Source organism: Sylvia atricapilla, chromosome 1 (assembly GCF_009819655.1).
Source record: "Sylvia atricapilla isolate bSylAtr1 chromosome 1, bSylAtr1.pri, whole genome shotgun sequence".
NCBI lineage: Eukaryota > Metazoa > Chordata > Aves > Passeriformes > Sylviidae > Sylvia > Sylvia atricapilla.
In genome coordinates, this window is record NC_089140.1 from 136,107,959 (window position 1) to 136,130,585 (window position 22,627).

The window sequence follows — 22,627 nt, forward strand, 5'->3', positions numbered from 1 at the left end:
GAGCACATGCAGGCAGCAAAAAGGGAATCATCTCCATGAATCCAGATGTTCACACCTCTAAGGTGAAAAAAGAAAAAGAAACTGATTGTAGAAATAAGTAAGTATAAAAAAAAACCCACCACAAAAGAAACAAGTAAACAAAAAAAAAAAAAAAAAAAGACCAGCAAAAACACATCAAACCAAAATACAGAGGGCTTAGCAACAAGATGACTTTTTGAACACTCTTGACTGTTTGGATTTAAGATTGAAGGACATTGAAAATTTTTAAACTAAAATATAAGATCAAAGGTAAGGGCTTTCTCTGCAAGTGCTTTGGGTAACTAAATGTAACCTTGCTACCTCTAGAAAGAATTTCTGTGATGTTTACTCGTATGAAAGCATTTTTACTAGATCTCAGTTTCATATAAAATATTCAGAGTTATAGAAGTTAGATCATGAGAGATCAAAATTAGCCTAAAAACAGCCTGCAAATAGTCTATAAAAAATCATGGAGATGGATAACTGACTGAAAGTTAATGTGTGTTTCGATGTGTGGCCGCTCCACTGCAAGACTGTTTATCTCTTCTTCTTAAGGGCTAATAAGGCAGGACATGACTAGCAGATCTTGCAGTAAACTGGTAGATATTTTAATCTTTAAAATGCTGTGTAGTTTGCATAGCATTTACTGTTCAGCTTTCCCTCTGAAGGTCAAAATATTGTTCTGAAAAGGCACATTGTGCTAGGATTAAACACATGATCAGAACAACCACTTTTCAGGAGGCTGAATGCATGAAGGAGGCTGGCTTGAGTGAAGCCACAATTTTGGATTATCTCAGCTTTTCCCTACCCCAGAGGTACCACTCTTTCAGAGGTACCTCTTCAGAACTACTTACTACTAGTCTGAAATATGGACTCCAGGCTGATGACAAAAATTGCTGGTTGTTGCACAGTCTGAGAGCTCATCGTATCCTTAACTTAATTGCTGACTTGTTTTTCCTTTCCAAAACCAACAATCAGCTGTTTTTCAGAAAGAGAAGATGAAACGGATACACAAGGACACACAGAAGACCTCTCTGTAATGTTAAAGAGGATGTAAAAATTATGCAATAGAGATAATAAATTCTGCTAGAAATGCTGAACAAAAATTCTCCTTGCCATGTGTGGGTATGTAGGTTTGAATATGAGTGAGCTGTTTGGCTGCCCTTAATGTGGCTACTTGTTTCCACTGAAATTTTATTATGGGATATGATATTAAGAAGCACTGAGTTTGATATCCCAACTTTGAGTGTTAATATTTCATGGTTGTAATGAGAGCTACAAAATATTTACAAAAACCCTACACTTACATTATTCTTAAGTTTAAATAATATGCATTATGAAATATTACTTTGATTTTTACTATTTTAGTAAAGAAATACATAGAAAGTTATCGTGAGATAAAGGTGTTTAAAATATACATTATAAGAAATAATATCTATTTAAATCATATGCAACCTATTCTTTATACTTCATCTGATCTCAGGTCCTGAATTTTCTTCTTTATTTCTTTTAAACATGAGGCCATCATCATCATCTGTGTTTTGGGTTCTTTTTATTATTATCTTATTTATTTTCTGTAACAGTTTTGAGAAGATTCTAATTTTTGTGGGAAGGTGAGTGATGACAATATCACATGGGTACTTACCCAATTCCATTAGCAATTTGCTTCCAGCACAGTATCACTCACGTTTCTGGTATCACACTCATTTTGTATTTTTTAGTGTTTCATCAAGTTTGTGGCAATCATAATGTGCTTTTATTGCCTAAAAAATAATATAGCGTCAAATCAAAACATTTCTGAAAATCAGACAAATCAACCAGCTGATCTAGCTAGAATAAGAGAGATGTATCTATTCCATCTATAAGAAAGCTCTGCTTTTCTGATGAACTAATATCTTCATTAGTACATATCAATTACTTGCAATTATTATTATATTAATCAGATATTAAAAACTTTTTATCTAGCCAGCAAATTACATGACTAATTGTGAAGACAGAAACTTCTCATTGCTTTTTTACTTGACCAAACACTTTCAAAGGCAAAAATAATTTCGTTGTTTATTTTTCTCGTCTGGATTTTTTAAAGACCATGACAATGATGGTGTCTATTTTGACCATTGTGGGTTACTTTTTCTCAAGAGAGGAGCCATGATCCTTTTACAATATAAATTACTACTTTCAAGTACATGGTGCTTTTTTACCATCTATCATTTTTGATAAATAAGAATTTTTATTAAAAATAAATATTTTTCAGACAGAACCTTGAGTCTTCAGACATTCATGAGCAGGAAGTGAATAATTCTTTAACAGCCCAATATACACACATTTTTTGAAGAATTTAAAAACCTTATAGTTTCAATGGATTATGTGAATTATGCTCCACAAAAAATCTTTAGGTTGCAAACAGATAAACTAAAAAATCCCAACAATTAAAAAAATCTGCATCCTACAATAATTAGAGGACAATTATATTAATTAGAATAATTATAAGTATATTTTGAGATATTATTTCATAGTTTTTATCAGTGGAATTCACTAACACTTCTTTTCATCCCCAACAGCGTGCTCAGCTTGCCTTTTTACTTAAAGAAATAAGCACGTGAGACACAATAGTTTTATTTTAATGTTTAGAAAACACTCCTTGTCATTAATTCTGAAATTCATGGGAGGTTTAATTTTATTTTTGAGATGTAAGTGTTGGGGTAATTCCCCTTTTAAGTTTTTTACATTGTGTTGTTTAATTTTTATGTTTATTCTCTTTTTAATTTTGTTGAGTTTTGCTGATTTTGTTGAATATAACTATAATTAATGAATTACAATACTATTTTGCATCATATTTGATCTATCTATAATAGGCCAGAAAAATTTAAAGCATTCACATAGAATTCTACTGTGGTTCTGTTTTGTTTTGTTTGGTTGGGTTTTTTTTCTTCATTTTTAAAATTCCCTTTTACAGGGAATAATACAATGAAATCTAGTTTTAATTTTGATCTTCTCTTGATTAACTGCTGCCTGATGATCACTTGAAGTCTAGGAGATAATTTTAGGTGCTACCTTTTCCATTTGCTTTCTCATTTATTTTCCTTCTGGAACTTTCTTCTAGAATTCTTCAATGTGATTTTTTCAAGAAAGGTGGGAGGAAAGAAAAGAAATATTTTCCATTCTCCCAAACTTCATGTTAAGAATTTTCATTGAAAATTGTCTATAGGTTACTTCCAAAAATTTGGAATGGAAGTGGATTACTTAATGCATATGGAAGCAATTATTAGTTTTATTCTTATGAGAAGAAAGCAGTAAAACAAGAATGAATGTCATCCAGTAAAATTTAATGTTTAGAAAAGAGAAAGAATATGGAAAAAATATAACAAGATAACAGAACCTGAAGAAGACATTATTCTAATATGCAAGGCTATTCTACAAATAACAAAGTATTTTCCTTTCTATTCACAAGCATTTTTGGTAGTTTCCTGACAGACAACATTGCATTAACTGCTTTTACCATAGGAAGGGAAAATGATAATGTTGATATAGCACTCAGGAGAGGTGATATCTTGCAAGGACAATATCCTGCTTTTATTCATCTGCACAGGAGAAAAATATATTAGGAGTCCTTCTAGTTCATGGAAAACAATCAAATATTGAAGCTCCACTGAAAGATAAGATTCTGGGCAGAACTCCTCCCTCTCCTGCATGAAAAAAACCATGAATAGCTGAAAAGTCAAAAAAATGAACCTGCAATTCCTGGCTCAATATATAAATAAGACATAATCAACAGTCGTAAGGCCCCAACAAAGTGCTGTCATCTAATATTTTTCAGGTCTAAAGTTAGACTAGATCTTTACTCGAGACTGAACTAGAAAAGATGATACAGTTCAGGATTATGGATTCTCATTAAAGCTGTGTCAGAGAGGATTTAGATTGGATATTAGGAAAAGATTCTTCCCCCAGAAGGCAGTTGGACACTGAGAGAGCCTCCCCAGGGCAGTGGTCACATCATTAAGCTTAAGAGTTTAAGAAGTGTTTAGACAACACTCTCAGGCACATGGTGTGACAATTGGGCATGGTGTTGTTCAGGGCAGGAGTTGGTCATTCATGATCCTTGTGGGTCACTTCCAACTCAGGATATTCTATTATTCTATGATTCACTAGTAGAAAATTCCAAGTTTTAAAATTTTCAGTTTGAATCCAGTTGATATCTCTTTTGGAAATTTATATATGCTATGTTTTGATCCCTCAATCAATTAATTAGAAGCTGTTCATTATCCCAGCTGGTGGATGGGGTCTGCCACTTGGGACCCAGAGAGCCACAGCCACCCCAAAAGATGTCTCGCTAGAAACAGCTCCTTGGGGGGTCAGGGCACCCCTCAGCTGGCAGAGGGGCTTCTCAGCTGGCAGGCAGAGCAGTGATTTTTCAGCTCAGTGATTTCAGCTCTCAGTGATTTCAGCTCTCAGTGATTTCAGCTCATGCCCTTGTGAGTTAGCCCCTCTTTTAGCCAGCCATGGTGAGAGAGAGAGAGGTCTCGTATGGAATTTCCGCAGGTGGTACTTTATTGCAAAGGTACCAGCGAAAGGGATCCAGGGACGAGGAACCTCTGCCAACCAGAGGAAACCCAGGGGTTTTTATGGGACACCAGGGTGGGAGGAAAAGGGTACAGAACCAATCAATTGTAACAGATCTACATAAAATCCCGAGGGAGCTTGTGGGTCTCCGGACAGGTCGCAGTGACTAGAAGGTCTTTTGTCTTAAGGGCTCTGGGTGAAGTTGCGAAATTCTTTCTTAACTCCTCAGCTTGGCCCTCTCCAGGGCAAGGCAGCTGGGGCTCTGCCCACTCCCACAGTTCATATATACAGCAATGGGGAAAAAAGACAGGAACCCCCTTGTGCATGTGAAGGCAATCACTTTATTGTAGAAGTTACCACCCTTTTATACCTTTAATTTCAACTAGACAGAACCAAAATGTAACAGGAGAAGAGCACCACTGGCTGGCTCAGCTGTAGTGTGTTGTCCATGAGTCAGAGCTATCTCTCACCCTCAGCTGACCTCCAACAGTCCAGCCTGCAGCTGTGCCTTCCTACAGGGCTTTCTGGGAAACATGAGCCTTAACAGCCTTAACAATTATAACCCCGTATCTTACACATTTGAATAGTTTTAATTTTTAGAAGTTCCCAACTTATGCCTATGCGTTTCATATTGTTGTAAGAGCAGAGTAAGATAATTACAAGAACTTGTCTCTGAGGTCTTCTTCAAAGACTTCTGAACACTCAATGTGTCTCTTGTGCTGAGATCTGAAGTGTTATCTGAACACCTGCAACCTACATCAAAGCCATATACTTCTGCAGATGTTTTCTTTCCCTCTAGCTCTACTGAACAGCAAAGTAATACTATTTCTATTTAGTCCTTAAGTTTGTCTATAAAATTGATTAGACATTGAAGCAACAAGAGAGTAAAAGGTGATTTGGAATTTACTAGAAATGGACTTGGAATAGATCTGTGAATTAGTAGAAGTGATACCATGAGTGATAGAATTAGTGCAAGGCTTTAAGAAATAGTAGAGTCAAAGTAACGTTGAAGTGAAATTGATCAAAGCAAGAAATATTGCAAGTTTTAAGAAGGATAACTAGACCATTCTCTTCCTCAGAAAAATCCCCTAAAATGTCATAGATCACTATTTTGTGTTTTGACTTGGCTTTTCAAAAAAAAAAAAAAATCTGAAAGTGGAATTCAAATGGAGGTGTACACTCCACTATATTAGAACATTATACCATGCACTGAATAATTCTGTGACACCACTGTTTGTCAGAGAAATCTTTAGAACAAAGTTCTACTAGAATGTTGTTATTTTCTAGGAAATAATAGAAATACATAAATTACATATTGGTTAAAATTTTTAATTATTGGATATATTTTTCACAGAATAATTAATAGTACACATTTTTCAGAAATATTTTAAAATTATCTCTTTAAAATTAAGTACAGAATTTTTTTCTGAAACATCTTAAAAATTATTGAAGTCATTTGTATGCCCCTTGTTTGCTCCAAGTAAATGGCCAGATTTTGTCAGCAGCAGAACAAATCAAATGGAAGAGTTATTTAGTCGAATTGGAGAAAATTTAAATTAAGAATTCTTGTGATCAAGTTTGTAATTAATAATATGACAGGTAAAATTTTAAGTACCTTTCTTTAGTGACTGAATTCAGATAATATTTGTATTACATTAGTGTTTTAGACACTGAGGAGAGTAATGAATGCAATGTGCATGTGTTTCTTCTCTATTCATTTATTGATTTCATTAGATGTATGCTACAGAGTTATTTTTTAAACAGCTAATTAAACTAATGAATTAAATTAAATACTCAATGTTTTCATCTAATATTTCGGGGAATGCTTTGCAGTAGTTATACTATGTCAAGAGAAATTATTTGACAATATCCTAATTAACAAAATGCAAGTGACATATATTAAATAAAGTTCTGAAGGAACACTATTACATTTATTAACACTATTCTTTAAGACTTGTGTTCTCCTAAATATCTTCTTTACATTAGTATTTACTTTTGTCCTGCGTCGTAGTATAGGATGTATTATATCACCATTTTCATATAATGGCCCATTTTTCATCAATGCTGTGCCCATGACTCATAGATAACTCCCTCCGGGAGTTACCTCTCTTTAATGGGCCATCAAGGAGCCCCTGTATGACTCATCATCCCATTGTGAGATGCTCCGCCCAGGGGGAGGAGCCAAGCATTCTCACCTGGATATAAGATGGGATTTAGGACAATATAGGCAGCCCTTACCCACTGGATTCCCAGAGGATCAGAGCTACCAAACCTTTCTATGGGATCACTGCTTCAGGAAGACCACCTCACCTGGACTGCTTCCATCACCCTGCTCAGGTTGTATTCTGACTCTGTCAGTGGTCTTTTTTTTTGTATTATTGCATTTATTTTATTTCTTTTTCCTTTTCTTCTCATTAAATTGTATTTCTGGCTTGGAGCCTGTCACTCGGTTTGTTTTCAAACCACAATAACTTTATAACATTAGTGTTTTCTTTTGTCTCCCAAAATTTAGCTACTTTTCTTTAAAACTAGAATTTAATATTTTTTGTAGTATTTATTTCATGTTTAAAAAATAAACAATATTTAGAGTATTGTGTAATAATGAAATAATGGTATGACTTGTGCTGCTGTAAATATGTTTGCTCTTGAATTTGAGATTTTGTGATCTGTCACTACAACACTAACCATTATAACTGAGTAACTGATGAAGATGTCTGCAAGTAAGTAAGAAATGAGGATTCTAAAAATATAACGAACCAAGAAAATAAAGCACACCAAAAAATAGACCATGTAATTTTTGAAGTAGCAATAGAGCTATCTGTTTAATCAAACAGGAAAGGTTAATTAAAAATCTAAACATCCAAAAGAGGTTGCAGTCTATGAAACTTATCTAACATATATTATATATTATATCATGTATCTGTTCTAATGTGAAGCACCTTAGAAACTGCATGCAGGGTGAGGTTTTTGGGTAATTTTTTTGAGATGGAGGAGTCTTTACAAGCATTATTTATCATATCAAATAATTATTACAAAATATTCTAGGAAGGAAATGCAGTGATTTAACACCCAGGGACTGTAGTTTTTGTTAGGAATAAATGGTATAAAGGGAAAAAACCCAAACACTTTAACAGTTTAAAACATCATGAACTGTGTTCAGAAAAATGCTAAACAAAGGCATTTTTTTAAAAAATAGTAGTTGACTGCCTTTTTCAGTTTTCAGAAAATTTGTCACATTTCCCAGCTAGAATTCCATGATTTGAGAGATGTAGTGTTCAGTCTGAATCCATCCCCTACAATTTTCCTTCATATCATTGGGGATGAACTAATAGCAACCATGAACAAAGAAAACTTTTTATTATAGCAGATACATACCTTCCTATGTTCTCCTCTGCTTAAACTCTAAGACATGAAAATTACAGGATATATCTTGAAAAAATTGCTGTCAAACTGGGAAATGTTTTTATTTCTGTTTTATCTATGCTGTGCCTACCAGACTTGGGGTGGTATCTTGTAAGTGTAATGATCCATTTGCAGTTTCATGCTGCAACAACCTGATAGCAGTGGTAGTTGGTAGATGACTATCAGGGTTTGTACTTGCAACATGTTCCCTTGTACTTTGCAAACACTAACTTTCCAAGAGCTGCAACATTACTTAATTGTATTTACAATAAGGACAGCAGGTAGAAATTGCTGACACCTTCCATTCTAAGACATTCTTCAGCTGATAAGAACTCTGCTACATTTCAGGGTAGAATTTCTATGAGATATACATTTTTTTCTGAACATAAACGTAATTTTCATCATTTCAGCAAAACCTGTTCAGTAAGATTGAATTTGGGGCAAATTTTCCCATATAAAAGAAGCATTAAAAGATATCTGAAGGATTTTTTGGGTACCTGCTTGAAATGGGTGTTTGCGTGTCCGGCTATGTATCAAAGGAATGGTGATTGGTAGAGGAAAAATATATTTGTTTATACAAAATCCAATTATATTTGACCAGGTTGTGGCCATCTAAAAAGGCAGTTGCATATTTCATTTATCTGAATATTTATAGGTAGCTGATTTGTCCTTGGTGTGTTCTATTCTTGGTGGAGCACATTAGAAAATCAGCTTTCTTATGAGCTACTGCTTCTGGCTGGAGTGCAGTGCTACACATGAACCAGGAGCATGGAGAGCACTGGTGTTCCCAGCTCCCTGCCTTGCTCAGCCAATGCAGCTGGAAATGGAGGGAGCATTCAGCTGGATACAGAGGGGTAAATAAAGAGCATGATTATATATCCTCAGTTTTGAGCTGAGGTGAAGACTTTTTCACATTTCTGAATGCAGGACTGTGCAACCTTCAGGCTCTTTAAATGTGGTTTTGTCACTTTTCATGATCTCTGCCAATGTCAGTGAGTGGTGCATTTCTAATTATGTGGATTTTCAAAGTCACATTAAAGTAAATGAAAACATAATTTTGACTTTCCACTAAACTCTGCATTTAAAAATCAAGAAATTAAGAAGCTTATGCTAGTAATACAAGAACATATTTTTTACAGGTGTTAAAGGAAATACATATTTAGATACTTTTGCCTTGCTCCTGGGATGTTGGGTAGCTTTATAAATCTTTATGGTCACCTGACTCCACTGATTTAAGAAGTATTTTTGTTGCCATGATGAGACAAATGATGAGTGAGATCATTTACTGAGAAATATTTGCAGGTTGTAAAGTAGAGTTTTCATAAGCAAATAGATATGTACCTTCCTTGACCAGGATGATACTGAGCATGCATTTCAGCCTGTGCTGAAGTATTGTCCATACTGCTGTGGTAAGATATTCCTGTGGGTTTTCCGCTTGGCTTTGGCATTCACTCTGAAAATGGATATGAAGATCCAAGGTTTCCCATTTTTTACCAAAATGCAGTAGACATTCTTCCCCAAATCCTTTTCTCCATGTCTCCCAGAGCTCTCTTAGAATTTTGCTATACCCAGCTTGTTTCATTTTCTGATGCCACATTTTCTCTCACACTGGAAGTTAGATCTGGAACATGTATGTTTACAGAAACATAGAATTTAAATGTTCATTGTATATTTATACCTATCACAGAAGCTTTATATCATATGGCTAGAAGGAAAAGTGTTAGCATTAGTCTCAGCTGATATGTGTTTATAATGTCAGCAAGAGGTATTCTAATCCTTATCCTCAGCCCTGATATCCATACCAACCAGGTTTTCTCTTGGGCCTTGAAATACATGACTAATCTTCATATTTGCCATGGTGCAAGAGAATTTAGAACATTTCCTTACACACTTGTTCCTGAATTGCAGATGTGCACTGGTGACACAACCTACTACCCAGGGTGTGATGACAACTAGGATAACAAAGGAGTTAAGGCAGTGACAAAGAAAGCCATAAAATACTTATCAAAATTCTCAGCTTCTTCCAATTCTTGAGATCGTAATTTTTTCTGTTCCAGGTTACTAGCACAGTGCAGGAAAAAAACCTACAAAATCTACAGGCTTGTATTCCTTGAGTGCTTTCACTTGATAAGAAGAGAGGTGACCTTGCAGTCTGAGGCTTAAGGGCAATATCATGTTCTGACTCCATTCTTTATTATCTTTTTCTTATCTATTATTAATTGGGATCAGTATTCAGTCCTCCCTACAGAAGTGTACCAAGCTTCTTGGACTCAGAACAGGTAGGAAATACTATCAAGGATAAATGGAAGAACAGCCAAAAATAATATTCTCATGCATGAGCACTTTATAAAAAAAGACTCTAAAAGAATTCAGCATCAATACAAAGACAAAAATACTCTAAAGTTACATACCACATCAAATTCACATACCCACATGCATGTGAAAAGATTCAGTCAATATTAATAACCATATACAAGCAAATCTTGCACACTCCTGTTTCTAAACTACACAATAAAAAAAATTCAATCAGAACTCAATGGACTTTAAATCAATCTGGAAATAAAACAGAAAAAGCCTGGGGGTTACACCGTCAGAACCAGTATATGATTTTCATATTTTCTGCAATGTTTGTTGTTCAGTCATTACAATGTTCTCTTCACTTATCAGAGTTCTGGCAGAAACAATTAATTACTCATATGCTTTCTTCAAGGTAATATTTAAGAGCCTTTTTAGTCTTCTGTTGAAATGGAGCATAGATATTAATCTCTGAAATCATAGAAGCCAGTCTGTATGCACAGAGTTTTGACTTGTCCCTCAGCTGGTATTTTGAACCCCAGAGCAAGTTGAAAGATGTAATTGGAAATTTCATGAGTTAGTTTTCAGATAAAGATTTCAGCAGTAGTTAAAACACAAAATCATATTCAGAATTCTAAGAAAGGGAAGTGTTTTTATAACCTCTTAATCATGAGAAAAGGGAAAAAATAACCAAATGCCTTCTCACAATGGGAAAATCCTTCCTTGATATTTTTTCAGCTCTTTATTGGGTCTTAATTTCTGCAAAAGAACTTTTAACTAGCACCAGAATTTATCCCTTGCAGAAATAAAAATACATATTCCTAGATAGCATCTCCTGCTACTAAAGCAGCTTAATTAGATAAAAGGTTGCTTGACTAAAAAAATGAAGACTGATGTTCTTTTCCTTACACAAATACCTGCAAGAAATATGTACTTTAGAAATGAAAATGTTGTTTCTGTTTCTTCTTTTATCAGCAACCCATGAATCAGCAGATCAGGGTAACACTGTGCTGTAGGTCTGTGTGTCCTAGTATTGTGATTCTGTGGCTTATTCTGATTACCAGCCACATGAAAATGCTGATCAGTCATCATCTCTTGCAATATCAAACAGAATTCCTATGTGAGTCAATAGGATGAGCCTCTTTTCATTTACTGAGAGGGTAGCATTTAATAAAGAGAGAAAGCCTTTCCTAATCAAACCAGTCAGTTCTTTGTCTTATCACAGGTGAGGCTATTAGCATTTACCACTTGAAGTTAGGTGAAAAAAGACATGGTTTCAACCAGGAAAATATTGAGGAAAAATACATCTTGAAAAAGGAATGATTTTGAACTAACTTTTTGTAATCATCAGTGAGCTCTTAGTCTCTGAAACATGCATACGGATTACTAGTTTTACATATGTTACAGCCTGGTTTGTTGACTCTGTCAAATGTAGACCCTCATCTGTCATTTAACAACCATCTGGTGTTTGTTGGCAAAGCATCACTCCATCATCTGTAGAATATTGTTCATGTGAGGGCTCTAGTCCTAAAGCAAATCTGCAGATATTCATATATTCAGCATGACCAGGCTTTTTTTTCTTTTTTTTTTTTTCTCTTTCAGTTCTCAACTTTGTGGATTGTTATTGATATACAAAGTGTCATTTTCAAGCAGAAACATATTTAACTCAGCCTCACACCCTGAGGCTCAAAATTAGATAATTATGTCCATATTTAGGCACAAAACAAGAAGTCTGCTCAGGATTTAGAGAACCAATCAACATATGTCACTTACATAGACTCAAGCCCAAGTTTGCTGGTGCTCATCTGTCCTCACTGTACTCAGCAAGTCTGGTAGGTGTTCGATAAGGTAATTCATCCATAGTGCTAAGCGTGAATTAAAAGTTTAATTTTAAAGAGCAGCTCTTAAAGCTATTTGTTATACTAATTTTCCCTACACTAACAGCCTTTGACAAGTGCCTCTCTAATTTTCTAACTGTTGCTTTGATTTTATATTGCTGTCTAATAGAATATCAGTAAACTATCAGATTCAGTGGAAAGGAAACAATGGCCTCCCAATTTGATTTGATGCCAAATTTTCAAAATTTTTGCAAGTACAGTATGACAATTATGCAGAGTTACTGCCAAGTGTAGACTACTGTACAAACACTTTGAAATAATATGAGTGTTATAATAAAGGAGAGATTCTTACATCTGATTGTTCTTAGATGTTTGGATACAGTCATTGAATGCACTGGAGATTTTTTTTGTTTCCATTCTGCAGCCTTTGGTTGAGAGTTGCTGGGATTTTAAAGCACAATCACTGTCTATTTTCTCCAGCATGTAATTTTCTCAGAAAACCCTGGGCAACTCTGTTGATTTTTCAGTTGTTCTTACTGTGCTCAAAGATGACAACGTAAGTGCTTGCAGGCAGACTCAAGGAGTTGTTAACCACAAATTATGTCATGTGGAATTTTCTAGCTTTGGGAATATGCAAAAGTATGTCTTAGGTACATTTGAAACCTATTATTTGTCACATTCAATATTCTTCTGAAAAATAAATTATTCTGTTAGCTATTCAATGCCTGCAGTTCTTTGTCTTTTGTTCAGATATATAACATAATCAGAACACAGTTGTCACTAGTAAGTGGATGAATGTTTGCATGTGGGTTGTAACTCTAATAATGTGCCAACCCTGCAGTCGAAAGGACTTGTGTATGGGTGGTGCTGTCATTACTGTATCTATAGAAAAATAAGGCACCATATGTACTAGCTGCTCACACTGATTTAGCAGCTTCTGCTGAGTTTGGCTACAGTACTGTGGGTAGTTAGGTGAAACAGTTCAATTCTTATTCTTAGCTTAAATCCTTCTGCCACCTCAATGTACTTCTGCATTAAAAGTTACTAACTCTACTTAAAATTACTGATTCTCAATGCTTAAACTCTCTTGAAGTGGAATACAGAGAAGACATCTAGTTTTAAATATCTGGAAAACCTTTTAGTTCTCCTCAGTTCTCATACTTTATTTTCATGTTTAAAGTTCTCAGAGGAGGTTGTCCTTGGTTACTGAGAATATTCCCCAAAAAATTACTTTTTCTATCCTTATCTGCTTAAAGATATATATTTTGCAATGTGTTTAGTGCCAAAGCAGATTATAGCAAAGCAATCATAAAAAAGGCTTTTGTTTTTCCAAAATAATTTCATGAATATTCATGAAGAAATAAACTGTTTCAGCATTTTTTCCTTCATGATTTTTGGCATTGCATATGTCCTCCTTGCTTTTGGATTAGCTAAATACTGAATGAGAAATGAAAAAGTTCTTGTTAAATAATGTCACCCGGTATTAAGTGTTCAGAGATTGGAACATTATTTGCAAAAATGAACCTAATTAGCAACACAGAGCAGGAGTGGACTTGAGGTCAACCTCACTACCAGACTTGCTAACTTTCCTCATTCTTATTTAATGCTGGTGCAATCTATGTTTAGCTCTGATACAACATTGTACTGCTTTGCAGTTGAAGAGAGACCTCAGACAACAAGGCACATTTAGATACAGATAAAAATGAACTCAAATTTCTTAAGAGTGCAGGTATCCACTCCTGTGAAATGTGTGTCTGTTTCATGGCATTATATACCAGGCTGCCACAACTTTTTGTTTGTTTGTTTGTTTATATCTATTGTAGGTGACCATCTCTGAGCTGAGAAGATGATTTAGACTTCTTCCTGGAAGGACCTTTGGGGCAATTGCTAAGGGAAACAATTCCAGACACAAAGTCAAATAGGATTATAAACACACTGAATACATTTTGTGTTTTGGCTTGGTCTCAGGATCTGAATCCTTTATGATTTGAGCAATAGCTGCACAAAGGCAAAATTTTACCTGGAATTTTTGAAAGATTAAACTGATCTTTCTCCTTTTGCCATCTTAACTATTTGAAATGACACTGTTCTGAATTTAGCAAAAGAAAATATCATCAACTAATTAAACTCATTCTGTCCATAAAAGGCTAAAATCTGACATTGAAAACAGTCAGGAACTCTATCTTATATATACATGTGTTACCTAGAAGATGTTATAATTAAGATATTCTCTATCTCACAAAAATACTTAAATTCTATGTCTTTGATTGAGTTGTCACCAATCAGTGTACCTGTACTTGTATCTCTGCTGTTCTGTTGTCACATGGTGGAAACTCTGTGACTCAGTCACCATATCTAACGTGGCTACTAACGAGATCCTCTTTTTTAATTGGAGACTTATAAATTGGATTGTGACAGTATCTGTTTGATTTGAGATTTAAGCAGAAACATGTTGAATATCTGTAACCCCACTGAAGCAGCAGCTGGGTGCTCAGTTGCTACCTCTGATCTCCCAGTGGTGAGAGATTTCTTGGGAATACCCAGAGAAACTATTTTTCGTGTGCAGAAAAGCTTTTGTTCAGAAATATGTATGTGTCTGTGATCAGCTGTTGAGTGAGCACAAACAAACCTAACCCTCCTGCAAACACCTTTCCTGGCCAGTCTGGCACTATTTCTGACCCTGGTTTCCCCGACTGGGCCTGTCCCCTGTTCCTGATCCCTGCATGTGAGTTGACATCCCTGCCTAGCTTCATCCCATGTCCGAGGACATGCCCAGGGCTGGGGCTGCTTCAGTGCTCCCCAGCTGCCTTGCCTCTAGCTGAGATGGTGGGAATGGCCTGGGATGCCAAGTCCTGCCCTGCTGACTTGGGCAGTCCCTGCTGCCCCCAAACCCCAGAGAGCAGATGTCCCATGAGGCAGCCTGACTTCAAGAATTCAAAAATGAAATGTGTTAAAGTTCAGCCTAACTCTGGAAATGCAAGTGTACTGAAAGTGGTGAGGGTTCAAATTTGGTTTGCTTGACATGGGTTTTTTGGGCTACAGAATGCTTTGGGTGGAAAAGTATATAGGAACTGAAAAGGCTCTCAAGAGAAAAGGTGACATTATTCTGATGAGAAAAATACAATATGGCTTTTCAGGTTTAATTTGTGATTACGGGGAACATTAACTGTATGTAAGGAATGGGTCTGACAGTTGCATTGTCATAGGTTTTGGCAAAGCATTGCAGGAGATCCTAACCGTGCCAGATCCTGTTAGATGTGCATGCTGATGAACCAGTTTTCCATTCTCCATTTAAATTAATGCTTAGAGACATTTAAAACAAAAGCAAAGTTGAGGGAACATGACACTGTACAGCATTTTTTGTCCTGACAGATCTTGTGAAGGATTCCAGTGAGTTTTTAAAGGTCTAGTGCTAATTCTTTCTCATTCGTTAACTAAGAAATCACAGCTTCTAAGTGCTTTTAGACATTCTCTCTGCATTAATGTGGTTCCCTCACTACTCTGTAAAGTGTCACTTTCTAAGACTAGACTTTCCTTTGGGTTATACAATTTCATTAATGGAGAATTCGAAATTACTCTCTTTATTTCTTTTTCTTGTATTTCTGTACTTTCCCGTACGATGACTTTTAAGTAGTTGTCTCAGGAGCTCATGTTCTTTTTTGAGAAGTGATAAAGAAAGTCCAGCACTATCCTTTGACTCTGACATATTCATGGGTCTGAACATCTTTGTGATTTTTCATATAGATCAAAGTTTAGTAATTATTTGTCAGCAAAAACATGACACAAGGCAATTTCTCTTACTAAGCCAAATAATGTGCAGCTTCAAGTTAGCCAGATTCTGTTTCATATTTTTCTCTTTATTTTCAGTTTCTGCATATGACCTGTTGTTCCCACGTAATGAAAATTTCAGTAATTATCTGTTTAAGAGTCAGACAGTTTTCCTGTCTGACTGACTAAACTAAACCACAATTTAGTTTTAATCGAGGGATTTCTTACATGTATTATGTTTTAACTACCCATAATTAGGTAGTATCTAGTAGAAAAATAAAAAACCTAGTGAAATGTTTTCTGTAACTTCTATTTCTTGTTCAGTGATCTTGAATGCAAATATGTTATTTACAGACTTGTGGTAAATTTACCCTAAGAAATGAACTGATGAAAACTGAATTTACCCTAAAAGAAATGAGCTGATGAATTCCTTTACATGTTATATGTGTGTTAAATTTGGACATATAACAAACTGTGACTGTCTTGTATTCACAAATATATTTTTGTTTCTCTGAGTAGTTAATTGTGTTTCTTCTGAAACAGACACAGCATTATATCTGTTGTCAAGGAAAGGTATGAGGCTGAGTTATGAAGTGTTCATAGACATACCTAACAACATTGAGATCATATATTTTGATTTAATTCTTCATATATTCATTTCAAAACCTGGGATATTTTACTAGAAGCATTTTACTTTCACTGTTTTATGCAAGGCAACATTTAAGACACATATTCAACTGGTTATGTTTGCTGACACTGAGACAGAAAGAAAAAAATGAAAACACTAGGATTTTTTCCCCCATTTTGACATAGTTTTTTTGTTTTGGTTTGGTTTTGTTTTAAAGTTTTGGGATTGTTTTGGTTTAGATCCAATGTAGAATGAACACAAATGTCATACACTGGGAGTTTCATGCACTGAATTGTTATTCTCCAGACAATTACAGCTATGCTGTGAGTGTGTCATGTGTGTAAATAAAGGAAATGAGATATTACTGCAAATGCCTTCACCTATGAAATAACTAAATAAAAAGTGAAAAAAACCACATTGTATAAAAATTGCGAAACTGGATGAGGACACCCACATTTGATATGAAAACGAGAAAGATACAAATAACTCCAAAACTTCAGGTGCAAGCAATCAAACCAATGTTGTCTTGCACTCCAGTCACATCTTTTATTGCATATAAAATATACATGTCTCCCTAACACTTTGCAACAAGTACCTGGTCATTACTTATTCCTCTGGTATTCAATGTAGGGTGATAACGATCATGATGACCTCACTGGGTTTTACATGTGGGATTATCTAATATTCCAACAAGGCCTACACAGTGGATTCAGAATATGCAGCAGCAGTGGCATTATTTTTTCCTGCACTAAGGGATTTTCATGGCAACACAAAACAGTGCTCTGGCTGTTTCTTCCCATGGCACAAGAATGTTCAGTGGGGTACAATTATTACTCTAATATATATAGTTATAATACTAATAACCAGAAAAAAACATTTGTCACATGACAGCGCTATTAAATCTAATGCATTTTATCTGTATAAACAAAATTTTAGATCTACAATAACACCAGAGTGTGTGAAAGCCTAACTTTGACAGGTGTAGTTGCTTTTGATCAAATTTCTAATTTTGGAATATACTTACTCCTCTTCCCTGTTCCTCAGGTCAGCATCAGGCCATCTCTCAGCTCTTCCTCACTCAAATAAAAATATCTGAGCGGTTCTGAAAGTTAAGCTTCTAGACTGTAACACAGACAAAATACAATCTTCAATTCTTTCCAGTTTTCACCTATCTTAGGCCTCTGAGATTAACCATATTACAAATGTAATTGCTTTCTTATTCACAGGAAAGCAGGAAACATTTTTAATGGATGTAATATTCACCCAAGAACTTTGCTCCTGAACGGTTGTACTCAGGTCAGATCGGTTTTACATGTGTGCAAAAAATGTTTGTTTTTTTTTTTTTTTTTTTTTTCTTCCCCCATATACCTTGAATTTCACCTGCTCTATCATTGACTACTGACTCCGTATATACTGCTAAAGTAATAATTTTTTTGCCCTCATAGAACCTGTTTTAACTATTGATATCTATGCTGAGTTACATAAACCCAAGTGGAAGTCTTCTGGTTACTGTCAATACTGGATGAACAACTGAACATTTATTCTTAGCTCCTTTTTCCTGACTTTTATACAACTGCTTAATGAAATGTCTTCCTACCTTTGACTTTGTTTACAAGCTTGTTTTTGTCCCTTATTCTTCTGTAAAATCTGTTGAATCTAAATGAATCATCACAATTATGAAGTTGTATGCTTCTAACAGGATCATTGAACGGTATCATTGTTTTGCATCAAAAAAAGAGGAACTTTCTTACTGAACAGGGCTTCTGATTAACTGATCCTAGAACAAACATAGTTTTATTCTCTTAAAATATCATCTGTTTAATTTCCCGCACTGACATTTGACAAATTGATAGAAGGATGCTGACACTATCTGGAAAAGCTTTATTGCCTGCTCTTACTTTCTTGTGTGAGAATCTGGTAATCAGTATCATTATTCTGGCCAGACACTCTCTGACAGTTACCCAAATGTATATTGTCATTTAGGATTGGTATTTTGGTCCATTAAAACTCTGTTTTGAATATGTTCATATTTTTTAATTGAAGTTCTCTTTTTTCTCATACTAGGCTCTCACATTCACCTTTGCATTTACCATCCCAGTGACTGTCAAAAAAATTCTGGTGCATCTATTTCATGAATTTGTTCATCTAGGGAAAAATATTTCAGTTTATTTTTTCTTGTTTCTTGTTTCCTCAGACACCTTATTCCCTTAGATATTTAATATTGATATGGAAACACACTTGTCCCTTATTTGGCTTGCTTATTTTCATACTATTTAAGTAGCACACATTACTTCTTTTTTTTTTTTTTTTTTTTTTTTTTTCCATTCCTAGCATTTTTTGTGTGTCATATTTCAGAATGTAGAAATCTTTATGTGTACAGTTTTGGCTTAAACTTCCCCAAATACTTATTTTCTACACCTTTTAGACAGTTATCTTCCCCAAACTCATTAGTTTCTAAGTTCAGTCACAATTTACTTAGATTTAAGCATCAACAACTTTGCTCTCAAAGTGATGCCAAATCTAGGCCTATAGTAAGATTGTGACAAGATTTGTAAGATGAGAAGTCTTCTGATTGAAGTGCATTCATACATTTAGCACTAGTCCTGTATCTCTAGAGCTAACATGAGTAAAAAATGCTCTTTTTAATATATTTAATACTGCTTTATTTTATTTTATTGATTATATGATACCCCAGTGTGCATGACGCATAGATGAGAAATAGATGGCCCATGTCCTTTTGTGTATCAACATATCATATTTGACTTCGGTCAAAATATTTTAAATAATATGCTCTCTGTAGTTTTTAATTTTTTAATTTTAGATTAAAATTTAAAAATTTTGCTCATTTGTATTTCTTTTCTTCATCGCTTTGTTAAACTTCTCTAATCTCAGTTCATATAGACCTGCAGTGCAAACCGTGCAATATTTTCAACAGCGTTCACAACCAAAATTCAAAAAAATCTGCCTCTTTCACTAAAAAAAATTTATTCCCTTGAAGTGAACCTACAGTCCATAACCTTCCCTTCTCCTGTGAAGATTTTTGACGACTGACACCACATCTTGACAGAGCTGGATGGCTCAGAATACAGCTTGCATTAAGACCAGTCAGAATTTTGGTACTATTCACTCCTCTAATTAATTTTCCTGAAAGATTTCAGTCTAGAGCATTTTCTAGGATCATGTCAAAGCATGACATCAGGATCAAATCCTCTGGAAAATACAGTGATGATTCTTCTTTCTTTTGAAAGCACGAGGTAGTGATATTTTTTGATGTAACTCCTACTATAATACTCAGGCTTATAGCCTGCAGACCAGTATGTACAGCATTGCCATTACTAGCAACAGGCCACTGATTTTTGCAGATTTTTTTCTTTTCCTTTTTTTTTCGTTTCTTTGCCTGCAGCAGCATTTTTTTGACTGTGGTTTTTTGGGGGGGTTTAAGTGCTTTTCCTCATCTTTTTATGGTATAACCATAATTTTTTTATGAAGTAATAAGGAGTAATTTTTCTGTAGAGAATTAAATATGAGACCATGATAATAAAAGTGAGACAGAGATTTCCATGGTGCAGAGAAGTATAAGAATGAGATGATAAAAAAATATACACTTAAGAATGAAGCTATGAAAAATTCAACAGTGTGAGCTATTGTGGTGCAGATTTGGGAACTGGACAGAACACAAGTTGCAGTAATTAAAATAAAAAAGAGTATCTAAAATATAGAATTATATTCTTCATTTTTAAATATATTACCTACATAAATTTATAGAAAGAAAAGCCTGAAGTGGATCCACAATAAAGAAGAAACAATCAGAATCAATAACATATTTCTTCCTGGCAAAGCAAAATAAATTCCATGATTAACACTACTTTCCTCGAGGAGATGATCAGGGAAACAGTGTAGAGGGATTTACAGCAGAGAAAAGGAAGAACTAGAAATTTTATATATAACAAATTTTAAGTGTATTAATAATAAGATTTGGTTTAAGTTATTTACATGATTTAGACTATGAATGTTAGTATAATTTTAACAGGACTAATCATACAAAATGGTGTAAATTAGTTATGCCTTTGAAACTTTGAAGAGACTAGTAGTAAATTTTTGATGTCTGATGGAAATCATATTCCCTTATTTGAACATAAAGTGTTTTTGAGTATTATGGTGTCCTCAAGTAGGACACATCCATGAGTTTTCTCCTCCACCAGTAAAATTTATGTCTTTACCTATAAATCATTATGAAGTTGTTCAGGTTGAAGCTGTTTCAATTTAAAAGAATTAAATTAGGAATGAGTAATATATCGATTTACACTAGTTGGGATGATAGGTGATGTTCAATTTTTTTTTCTTTTCCCTTCAACTCATTCATGATACTCAAAAATCCCGTCACTCAGGCCTTGGTTTTGTATACCACAAGTAGAAGAATTTGTATTGGTTATTACGATGGTTCTTTGGAAAGTTCAATTTTGTCTGCTTTACAAGGAAGTTTTTCCTGAATGACTTAAAATTGGAGAAGGAAAATTACTGGAACTGGAGTACAGAAAAGTGCCTTGTCATGCTGGAAGTTTATGGATGGCTTACTAAAGCATGGATTTCACTCGTACATTCTGAATTCCAGTTCAATTCTTTAACACAGAGCAATTTATTTTTTTCATCTTATCTCCCAAAATAGCTATGAACTGACTCACTTTTTTTTTTTATATATTTCTGTTTCTTTCAAGGAGTGGGGGGAGGGGGGGGGCGCAGGGGACAGGGGACAGGGGAGAGAACAGTAAAAAAAATAGATGGATTAGAGGTATAATATCTTATTAGGCTTAAAAGATTGTATAATGTCTTCAGACAGCCTATATATATTCTACTTTTTGACTGGAGTAGTATCCTTCTTATTGTCATGACTAAATCTCTGTAAGATGTACATGTAGGATGTGTAAATAGAAAGCAAAATAGGATCTAAAAAGACCGCTGCTGAGAGTTTATAGGAAAAGTAGGAGCTAATGGAAAAAGTAATATAGTTACTTCATAATTCCAAATCAATAGCCTAATAATCTTTAAAGGAGTATCTTTGAATTTTTTTTGAAAAATAATTTTGTTATTTGAAGAGTGTAAATTTATGAGAAAGAAATTATTATTTGTATAAAGTGCCAGAAATGTGAGAAACAGAGAAAAAATTACAGGTAACCTTAACTTTATTCAGTTAAGGGTGGTACATCAGCAGCCCTGGTTAGTCTTTCAACTTTATTATATAATAAGTTTTATAAATAATTTATAGTAAAAAAATAATATGGTCTCTTTTCTTTCTGTTTCATTTCCTTTACTTTTGACAAGCTGTCTTTCTACATCTGTGTTCCATGATGTGCCTCAGAAATGGTCTCCCACTAAAAGTCTAATTTATCCTCTGGCAAATGCCCATTCTTCATATTAGCTTACTAGTGTATTAATTATTTTCTTTATTCCAGGGTATTACCCAGAGATAAAAATGTGTAACTTTTGAATACATTTCAGCAAAAACTCTTCTGGTAAATAAAAAATAATTTGAATTTACAAGTTTTAGACTAGAATACAAAATGTCACTATTTTCTATATCTAGATATATTTTGATGTAAAAATTACTGAACAGGTTTTTTTTTTTTTTAATCTATTAAAACTAAATTAACATGTTTGCTTGATACTAGAAATTGTCAGTGCAATGATTTGGATGCAGAGGTTCCAGTTGATTAAAAGTACATCCCACTACACTACATTATTTTCTAATTTTGTAAAGTGTAAGACAATATGAGATTGCCTACTGCAATTGTATAATTTCTGTAAGAATTAAGGAAGCATATAAAATAAATTAGTATGTTTTTAGAGTACTGTTACCATAAGATTTTTTTGAATGGGACCAATTAACAACAAAATTAACAACAACAATAACAATAATAATAGTAATAATAATAATAATAATAGTGTTTTGTTTCCTTAATACACCATGCTATTTCATGTTGGAACATCAGAGAGTAGGCATAATACTTTTCCTCCTTTTGGAACTGATGTGCAGTCCTTTTTGCTTTCAACTACTACTACTGCTTATAGCTTTCCATATTGCCAGTGGGCCTCTCTGTAAAGACCTTTGGCTTCTGAATCG